This window comes from Orycteropus afer, unplaced genomic scaffold (genome assembly GCF_000298275.1).
Source record: "Orycteropus afer afer isolate SDZICR_OR568_19922 unplaced genomic scaffold, OryAfe1.0 scaffold00156, whole genome shotgun sequence".
NCBI classification, from domain to species: domain Eukaryota; kingdom Metazoa; phylum Chordata; class Mammalia; order Tubulidentata; family Orycteropodidae; genus Orycteropus; species Orycteropus afer.
In genome coordinates this window covers 7,348,180-7,357,510 of record NW_006921743.1, presented here as the reverse complement: position 1 = coordinate 7,357,510, position 9,331 = coordinate 7,348,180, and the positions used below count along the sequence as shown (strand labels likewise).

At 39.3% G+C, this 9,331-nt stretch overlaps 1 pseudogene; it reads left to right on the top strand.

The window, feature by feature from the left end:
• Positions 1 to 616: 616 nt before the first annotated feature.
• LOC103201624 overlaps positions 617 to 9,331 on the top strand; it is a 77,811-nt pseudogene continuing 69,096 nt past the window's right edge.

Genomic DNA, 9,331 nt, shown 5'->3' with positions numbered 1-9,331 from the left:
AATAACCATACTTTTAAAATATCCTTGATAAGTCTGAATTTCTCTCTCACTACAGGAACACTAATTTAAGCTTCATGTTCAAAACAATATAATTTCAAACTCAAACTCCTCACTTACTAACATGGCCATGTTGCAAAGACCAGGTTGTTATGCAAAGTCAGCATTATTCAAGGAGGAGGATGAAGAGGTGGCTCAGGATCCTGGGCCTTTGAGCCTAGACCCTTGAAATTGTTGTGCCTCCACCACTGCTGTGCTCTGATCTCCAAGGCCGTGCAGTTGGGGTTGGTATTGGAGAGGTTTTGGGCCTGGAGGCTGGACTAGAGGTATAGTTGGTGGCTCTGGGTCTCAAGCAACTGGCAGGGACAAGGGTCAAGATGGTTGGTGGGAGATATGTACACAATGCATAGAAATACCCTTTCTCCCACCTCTTTATTTTATCCCTTCCATTTCTGAGTTTAGATTCTAGTCCTTGAAGAGGTAATCTGGGTGATGCTGATAATCACTTTGTGGGGAAAGAGGGCGGAGAGAGTTTCCCACCCCTACCCACAATCTGGAGCTCATTAAAAAAAAAAAAAAAAAAAGAGGAGATGGTTGGTCGGGATTGCTACTCATGCTCATGCTCCCTGTAGCCATCCTTTTCACAACCCCAGCCCCCAGCTGCTGCCCTGCAGGCTGGAAACGACCTCTTGGAGACCAGCAATGCATTGCTAGTCTTGGAGGTCTTGAATCTGAAGCCAAGTACCTGCAGACTAATAGCTACTCAGAACAGGAGCTCAGCAGTCTGTGCAGTGCAGGAGGTAATGTGTGCTGCTGCTGTAGCCCTCAGGCCCTGAATAATCACTCCCCTTCCATACCATTAGAAGTCACTCCCCATTTCCTCCAATCTCTCTAACCCTTGTTGTTGTTGTTATGTGCCGTCGAGTCAAACCCGACTCATAGCGACCCCTCCTTGGGTTTCCGAGGCAGTATCACTACGGAAGTAGGATTGCCCAACCTTCCTTCCTAGGCAATCAATAATCTACATCCTGTTTCTGTAGGTTTTCCTATAATAGTTCCTTTTATGTATTTGGTTTTTCAGTTTTTCCTTCATGCTGGAGATTTGCTTCAAATGCTTGGTGTTGCATTGCTGTCATTCATATTTGATTGAGACACTAAAGGATTTATTAGAAGCTCTATATGTTCCCCTCACTGTAATAATAATAATAAAAAGAAAAGGCAGCATTTTCTTTGTGAAACCATCTGTATCTGTTTTTCCTAGAGGCTCTCATGTTCTGAAGCCCTTTATTTAAATACATTTAGAATAAATCTATGGGATCCTGTAGGAGAAAAGAAGTGTAGATACTTGCTGCATGGGATAATGGAGGAAGGGACCTAGACAACCAAACTACTTCTTATATAGATTTTCAAACTTTCTTGCTGTTTATAGTTTCACTCTCAACTCTACTTGCCATGTTACTTCAGTGTTTGTCTTTCAAGGATTCATCAGGATTAATTTGCTCACTTTTCATTGTTATCTACTTTTTCACAGGTATTTAGGTAATTATCTTCTTTGCTAAGTCAATTACACTTTTCCATCCACTTCTCATCTTTCAGAATTTTCATATCTCTGATCTGTTTTCTTTTCTCCCATTTTCCTTATTTTAAAAGTTTGGTTCATTTTATTTATTTATTTTAATAACGACCTGATTATGAAAATAATACTACAAATGTTAGTGTATTCTGGAAAAGGGAAGATGATAAACGCATTTTAAATGAAAGTTTTTTATTACTCATCTCTTAAATTTTTACTAATTTGATTAGAAGATACTGGTATCATATAAATTTGAATTAATTGAATTTTTCTCACTATTTCTGAAAGTGATAGCTTGTCTTATTAGATTGTCTTTTCTATGAATTTCCTAGTTATATCCTTCACTGATTTTTCTGTTTCTTTTCTTTTTGTTGTTGATTTTCATTATTTTAAAAAAATATATTCTAAATATTAATCCTTTTTCTGATTTAGACACTACAAATCTCTTCTCCCAGTCTGCTATTAATCTGTTAACTTTGTGGAATAGACTTCATGTTCTTCATGGAAGAAACGTTTCCTAATTTATATATGATCAAATCCATCAAAATTTTGCTTATTCTTCATGCTTTTGAGTCCTTGTCTAAAAAATCTTTCCACATCCCAATATCACTGACATATTCTATGTTTTAAAGTTTTACTTTTTGCATTTATGTCATTACATATTTAAAATATGGCATGTGTAAGGATCTAGCTTCTTTTTTTCTCAATTTAGTGAGCCAACTTCCTTTTACTAAATAATCTATCTTTTTCTTGTTAATTTATGATGTCACCTCTACATGTAAAAGTTACTTTGGGAATAGGTTCTAAATAAAATGCATTAATTTGCCAGAGTCTCAGATGGAGGGATTTTATTTAGACCCTTTGATTAAAATTGAGCACCAAAGTTTTCTGAGAAAAAGTAAATGTGAACTTATTTTCTTGAAGTGGAAGGAAAAGGAGCAAATAGAAACTTGTTTCCTCAAAGTAATTATTAAAATTGTAAATTATTTTTAGTTTACACCTACTCCTCATTTATTGATTATCTCCTTGCCTTAAATTTTGCATTTATGAGAATAGCAGAAAACCTACTGATTTTTCTGCACATCAATGAAGGTTTCCTCCCCACATCCAGCTCCTGGCCTGCAGAGCCACTCACCACCATCAGACTTGCAGCTGAAGCAGCCAGCTCTCCAGAAGATCTCTTGCCAGTCCCATCTAAGGAGCTAGCATTACAACTCCTTATGCAAAAGAGGAAAATGAGGGCCCACAAATGGTTGGAGGGGCCCAGGAATGGGTGGAGGCAAAGAAGATAGCTGCTGCTGTTTGCCTCTATTGATGTGCCTTGAAAGGCACAAGCCCCTCCCTACCCTGTGACCCTCCCCCCGTTCCCCTCATATTTATGCACTCCTGTTTGTCCTGCATTTCCTCAACTGGAATGTGGGTCCTCTGGTGCCCCATGGTCCATTGCTCTGAAGTCCATTACTCTATAGAATATGTGGGTGCATCATCCTGGGTTGAGTGGTCTGCATGCACATCTTGTTAACTATTGGGCTGAGAGCCAGCTGCTGGGGGTGAGTTTTATTCCAGGTGCAGAATGTATTCCAGGGCCATAGTATTGGGGGTCTCACCAGACTTCTTCTGACCAGTAATTCTGGTCATTATTGAGTTCTTGGATTTTGTTCCATGTTTTTCCTCCCACTCTATCCAGGATTTCCAGATTTGATCCTTTCCTGAGTGGTTGGCATTGATAGCTGGGCACCATCAAGTTCTTCTGGTCTCTAGGGCTATTGTGTCCTAAGGCTGATTGCTTCCAAATTCCCTTGGGTTTTTTTTTTTTTTTTTTGCATTCTTCTTGGCTTCTGAAGCTAGGAGACCATTAGCTGCATCTTAGATGGCTGCTTAAAAGCTTTTAAGACCCCAGTCACTACTCACCAATGTAGGATGAGGAACAAGGCTTTTATGTATTTTGTTGTGGCAATTAAGTCTGGTTTCCCCCAGTACTATGGTCCTGAGATGGTAGATCTATTGGATCTCTCTCCCATAGTGTCTGGGTGTCTGTGAGGGATTACTCTGAGTCTGTCTTTTATTGTTTCTGTAAGGACTGCAGGTATTTTGTATCACTGGTGTCTGTGCAAAATTAGCCTCAGCTGAATATATCCTTGGTGTAGCATAGACTCCTGTTCACTGACCCCCATCTGATGCTGTCAGATGTTTATATGTTTATTTGTAGCCTGGTGTTTGGTGTTAATGGCAATGCAGTATTGTGGACATATTGGTTGGTATTAGAGCATCTGTCATCTATCTCTTATGTGCACAATTCGGTGTCCTCCCATTCAACACCTCAACACCAAAAAGGCAACCCAATTCACAAATAGGCAAAAGACTTGAATAGACAATGCACCAAAGAAGATATACAGGCAGCCAACAAATCTATGAGAAATTGCTCACGATCATTAATCATTAGAGAGATGCAAATCAAAACAACAATGAGATATCATCTCACCCCAGCAATAATAGCAAAGTTCAACAGGACAGAAAGTAAGAAATGCTGGTGAGGTTGTGGAAAGATCGGAACTCTCGTGCACTGCTGGTGGGATTGTAAAATGGTACAACCATTGTGGAAAACGGTATGGTGTTTCCTCATAAAACTGAAAACAGAGTACCATTTGACCCAGCGATTCCATTACTAGGAATATATCCTAAAAAGGTAAGAGATAGCACATGAAAAGACATACGTATACCCATGTTCATTGCAGCACAATTCACTATAGCAAAGAGATGGAAACAACTTAAATGTCCATCAGTGGATGAGTGGATAACCAAATTATGGTGCATGCACACAATGGAATACTATGCTACCTTAAAGAACAATGAGGGATATGTGAATCATCTCACAACATGGATGAACCTGGAGGACATTATACTGAGAGAGATAAGTCAATAACAGAAAGACAAGTGCTGTATGAGCCCATTATTGTAAAAAGACAAAGAAGGATTTGCTTGGGACACAGAACTCACTTTGTAGGTTACCAGGATGGGGACGGAAGGGGAGGGATTAATTTCGGGCTGGTTGGGGCCCACATGCTGATGTGGGTAAGGGGAGGGATATACAGAATGAATTTTACACTTTAAATGGGTGATTTGTATGTGTTATGGATTGAATTGTATCCCTCAAAAATATATGTAGAAAATCATAACCCCTGTACCTGTGGTTGTAATCCCAGTTGGGAATAGGACTTTCTTTGTTATGTTAATGAGGACATATTGGTTTAGGATATATCATAAGTTGTTGAGATATAAAACTAGCATATTAAGTATAGAAAAGCAAGCAGAGATGGGGGAAGATAGATACCACACCATATGGGATCTGAAAGGAATCAAGAAACAGAAGCTGAAAAGAGACAAAGATCTTCTTCCAGAGCCAACAAACAGAAGAAACTTTCCTCTAGAGCCAGCTACCTGAACTCAAACTTCCAGCCTCCTAAACTTGAAGAAAATAAATTTCTTTTTGTTAAAGCCATAGTGTATAGTATTTGTTACAGCAGCACTAGATAACTAAGACAGTATGCATATGAATTGTATTTCAATCAAGCTCTTATATAATAAAAGAAAGGAGTATAAGGAGAAACACAAGCAATGAAAAAAACTTCAGAAATACTAAAAGTAAAGAAAATTTTGATAAATTGGACTATATACAGTTAAAAATATCTTTTTATCAAAAAGATAACATATTAGATATTTGCTCTGTGGTGTGTTTGTGTGTACATTTGTATGACAATGGACTGTATCTAGAACATATGAAGAACTTTAATATGAAAAAGACAGACAATCTGGTAGAAAAACAATCAAAACACTTGAAAAGGCACTCTGTGAAAAACATCAAATGTCCAATAGACAGATGAAATGTTACTCAACTTTATTAGTCATAGGAAGATAAGAATTAAAACTTCAATGTAATACCACAACACACCTACCACAATGGCTCCAATAAAAATAACAAACTGGAGAAAAACAGCTGCAATTGGGTGGATCTCATGTGTTTTAGAGTAGAATGAAAGGTGAATGTATCTCTCAGTATAATTTTGAGCACAAACTAGGACAGAAGTGTACATACTGTATGACTCCATTGATATGAAATTTTAAAAGGGCAAAATTAATCTTTGGGTTTAGAAGACAGAATAATATTTACCCTTAGAGGATACTAATTGGAAGCAAGCACAGAGGGACTTCTGGAAGTGCTGGCTTTGATCTGTTTCATGAACAGGGTGCATGGGTGTGTTTCATTGTAGAAGTCATATAGCTGCTCGCTTACACTTTGTGTACTTTTCTGCAAGTATGTTTTATATCAATAAAATATACATTTACAAAACTATACTTAGAAGGAAATAGAAAATGCTGTGCCCATTTAAAAAAAAAATAAAAGAACAGTGTGCTATGAAGTAACAATAAGAGAATAAGAAAGAGCTATTGTGAATGAAAAATGAAAAAAGCAAAATATATTATTTAATAAAAATTTTGGAAGATAAAGCTGATAAATCCACAGAAAATAGAACAGAAGACAGAGACATAAATTGAAAGACATGTAAGGAAATTAGATCAATACAGACGTTCAACATTTGACTAATAATAGTTCAAGAAAGACAAAATAAAGAAAATGAAAGGGAAGAAAATATCTAAGAAATAAAGTAACAGGAGAGGATCCTTGTTATGGCAATGGCAGGTTAGGTTACTCATATAACCATCTTGCTGAAAATTATGAAAACAGCATTTATTAAAAAAAAAAAAAAAATGAAGAAGCAAAAAGACAGTGAATAACACATTGGCCAGCATTTGGGTGAAAGCCTGTGCACTGGGGATGGTATAGGGGTTTTTGTTCTAAGGCCTACATTGTGAGAGAAATCAAGACCTGGGCCAAGGTAAGATGTTTTAAGGATGATCCACTCAACAATAAGTAGAGACTCCCAAAGACTATAGTGAAAGTAAGCCAGATACAAACCTAACCTCTCTCCCAATTCCAGAAGACTGGAGAGTGTTTTCTTTAACCTGGAGTAGAGATGAAAAAGGAAAAATAATCCCTAAGAAGTTATGGCTCAGGATGAGCATTTGACTGGCACAGACAGACTAGAGGCCCCTAAATTGCAAACTTCAAGACCACAAGGTGCAAGGAAGAAGTGAATTCCAAGTCATTTTTGGGGATGTTGTTGTTTGTTGTTATGTGCCTTCGAGTTGGACCTGACTCATAGCGACCCCTCCTTGGGTTTCCGAGGAGGTATCACTATGGAAGTAGATTGCCCAACCTTCCTTCCAAGGAGTGGCTGGTGGGTTTGAACTGCCAGCCTTCTGGTTAGCAGTCAAGTGCCTTAGGCACTATGCTACCAGAGATCTCTATTGTTTGGGGATAGTGCACCTATTCTAAGGTGTCCTGTGTAACAATGGTTAAGTGTTTGGCAGCTAATGAAAGGTTGGCAATTTGAATCCACCAGCCACTCCTTGGGAGGAAGAAGTGACAGTCTGCTTCTATAAAGATTACTCCCTTGAAAACCCTATGGGGCAGTTCTACTCTGTCCTGTATAGTACCATGAGTCAGACTTATCTCAATGGGAATGATTTGTACCTATTCTGTTGTTGTTGTTATTTGCTGTCGAGTAGGACCTGACTCATAGTGACCCCTCCTTGGGTTTCTGAGGCGATATAACTATGGAAGTAGATTGCCTGACCTTCCTTCCAAGAAGTGGCTGGTGGGTTTGAACCGCCAGACTTCTGGTTAGTGGTCAAGTGCTTTAGGCACTAGGCTACACCTACTCTAGGCTTCAAGAAATTCACAAAGACTGTTATCTAAGAACAGCAACTGAAAGGTAGCAAAGATAACTAGGCATACAAGGAAATAAGTCAACATAGCCAAAGATATGAGCCAATGAAAACAACAGTGTACAGAAACAGACACAAACTTTAGGAATTGAGTAGACATAGATTAAAAAAAACAAAAAAAAACAATGTATGTTGGGGAGTTCAAAATGGAGTCGAGCAAGTGAGCAGCATGCTTTATCCCTCTGGCATCTAAGGTCTTGGAAAACTAGCCACAACAGTTTAAATTAGGAATTTCAATGCTCTGAACAGCTCACAGATTCAGATTCAGAGTACATCAAACACGGAAGAGCAGAATTAGAGGAAAGGCACAGAAAGATTATTTGGGAAAGAGCTACTGGAGGAGGACAGATGGACGGGCACCCATGAGAGACATTGGAAACTCTTCTGGAGCAGTCACTGTGTGGTGGGCTAGGGCACCCGCCTGAGATCCCTGAGCCAAAAGGGAGGACGTCTTATAACAGCTTAGCAGCAACCACTCTAATATTCCAGTGGGCAGTGGCAGAGACCTGCCTCCAGCAGCTCATCCTGATTATTTGGAGGTACTTTGGGTCTCCTGGGGCCTGGCTGCGGGCACGGACACCTCCTCTGAGAACTTGGAGGAAAACTTACTGTTGCGACAGGAAGGGTAGCTCCCTCCCCTCCCAGTGGGTCACAGAATAGACTGGGGTCAGACTGGGAGACTTTGTGCTTTTCTTTGTCACAGAGATCAGGACCGCAGGTCACTAGCAGATACTCCCCTGATCCACAGCTTAAACTGCGCGCATCTTTGGCGCCGCAGCTGGGCGGTATCACAGACAAAATCCAGAGCCAGCCATTAGTGATCTGGTGGGATTACATCAGCACCGCAGGCAGACGGAACAGGGAAAGGGAAGAAACCACACTCCTGGGATTTTTTCCTTGGAGCTGTTCTTTAGCGCTGTGGGGCCGCAGGGGCGGGATCTTTGAGTGTGCCTGAAATTGGTGGAAATTTGTGATGCTCTAACAATAAGAATCTTTCCTGAAGTTGACCTGCAGTCTTGCAAATAAATACGTCATCAAAAATTGCCTGCTCAAAGCCCTAGAAACCGACCCTAGCAACACCAAGCTTTCCTTCTTCTGCACCCACCTTCTCCACCAATATTTTCACTTACTCAATAGAAGAAAACATATTCAGCCAATTACCATAAAACCTCTTGCTTTGAACTCTAAACCCTCTTTATGACAAACAGAAACACATATCTGCACAAGACACAGGGATTCTACCACCACAAAGAAAACAGCAGAACAACCCAACACACTTGCATCAATAATAATAATAAAAGCTTCACCTTTTCAAAATATTAAACCATAAAACCAAGACAAAACAAATCAACACATAACCAGCAGCTAGTGACAAACTAAAGAGACAGCACTGTACCAGATTCCAGGAACTTAAGAAGAGGTTCTGCTTTCTAGTAACCCCAACAACTCTCCAGAAGTGCACTGCACGACTGAAGAGGTCCTAGTCTACACCTTCATTTTTTTTTTCCTTTCTCTTCTTTCTCTCATGGTTAACCCCATCACTTGTTTGTTTTTTTTTTTAATTTTGTTTGTTTGTTTTCTTCTGTTTTTGCTTTTATTTTCTTTCGTATTGTTGGTTTGTTTCTTTGTTTGTTTTCTTTATTCATTATTCTCCTTCTCTACCTTTTTACTCTCTGTGACCTATCCCTAGATATTGCAGATTTATCTGTTTTCTTCTCCTCCCCCCCCACTTTTTCTTCTTTTGGGTTACTGGTCCTATGAGATTTCAGGGTGTATTTCTTGTCTATGTGCTTATACTTTTTTCGATGGTTATTCAATTGTAATTTTTGCCTAACTGACTGGGAGACAGCAACAATCCTCATAAGATACAAGTATACCCACACATTCTAAACTTCATGTACTGAGCAAAAGCCA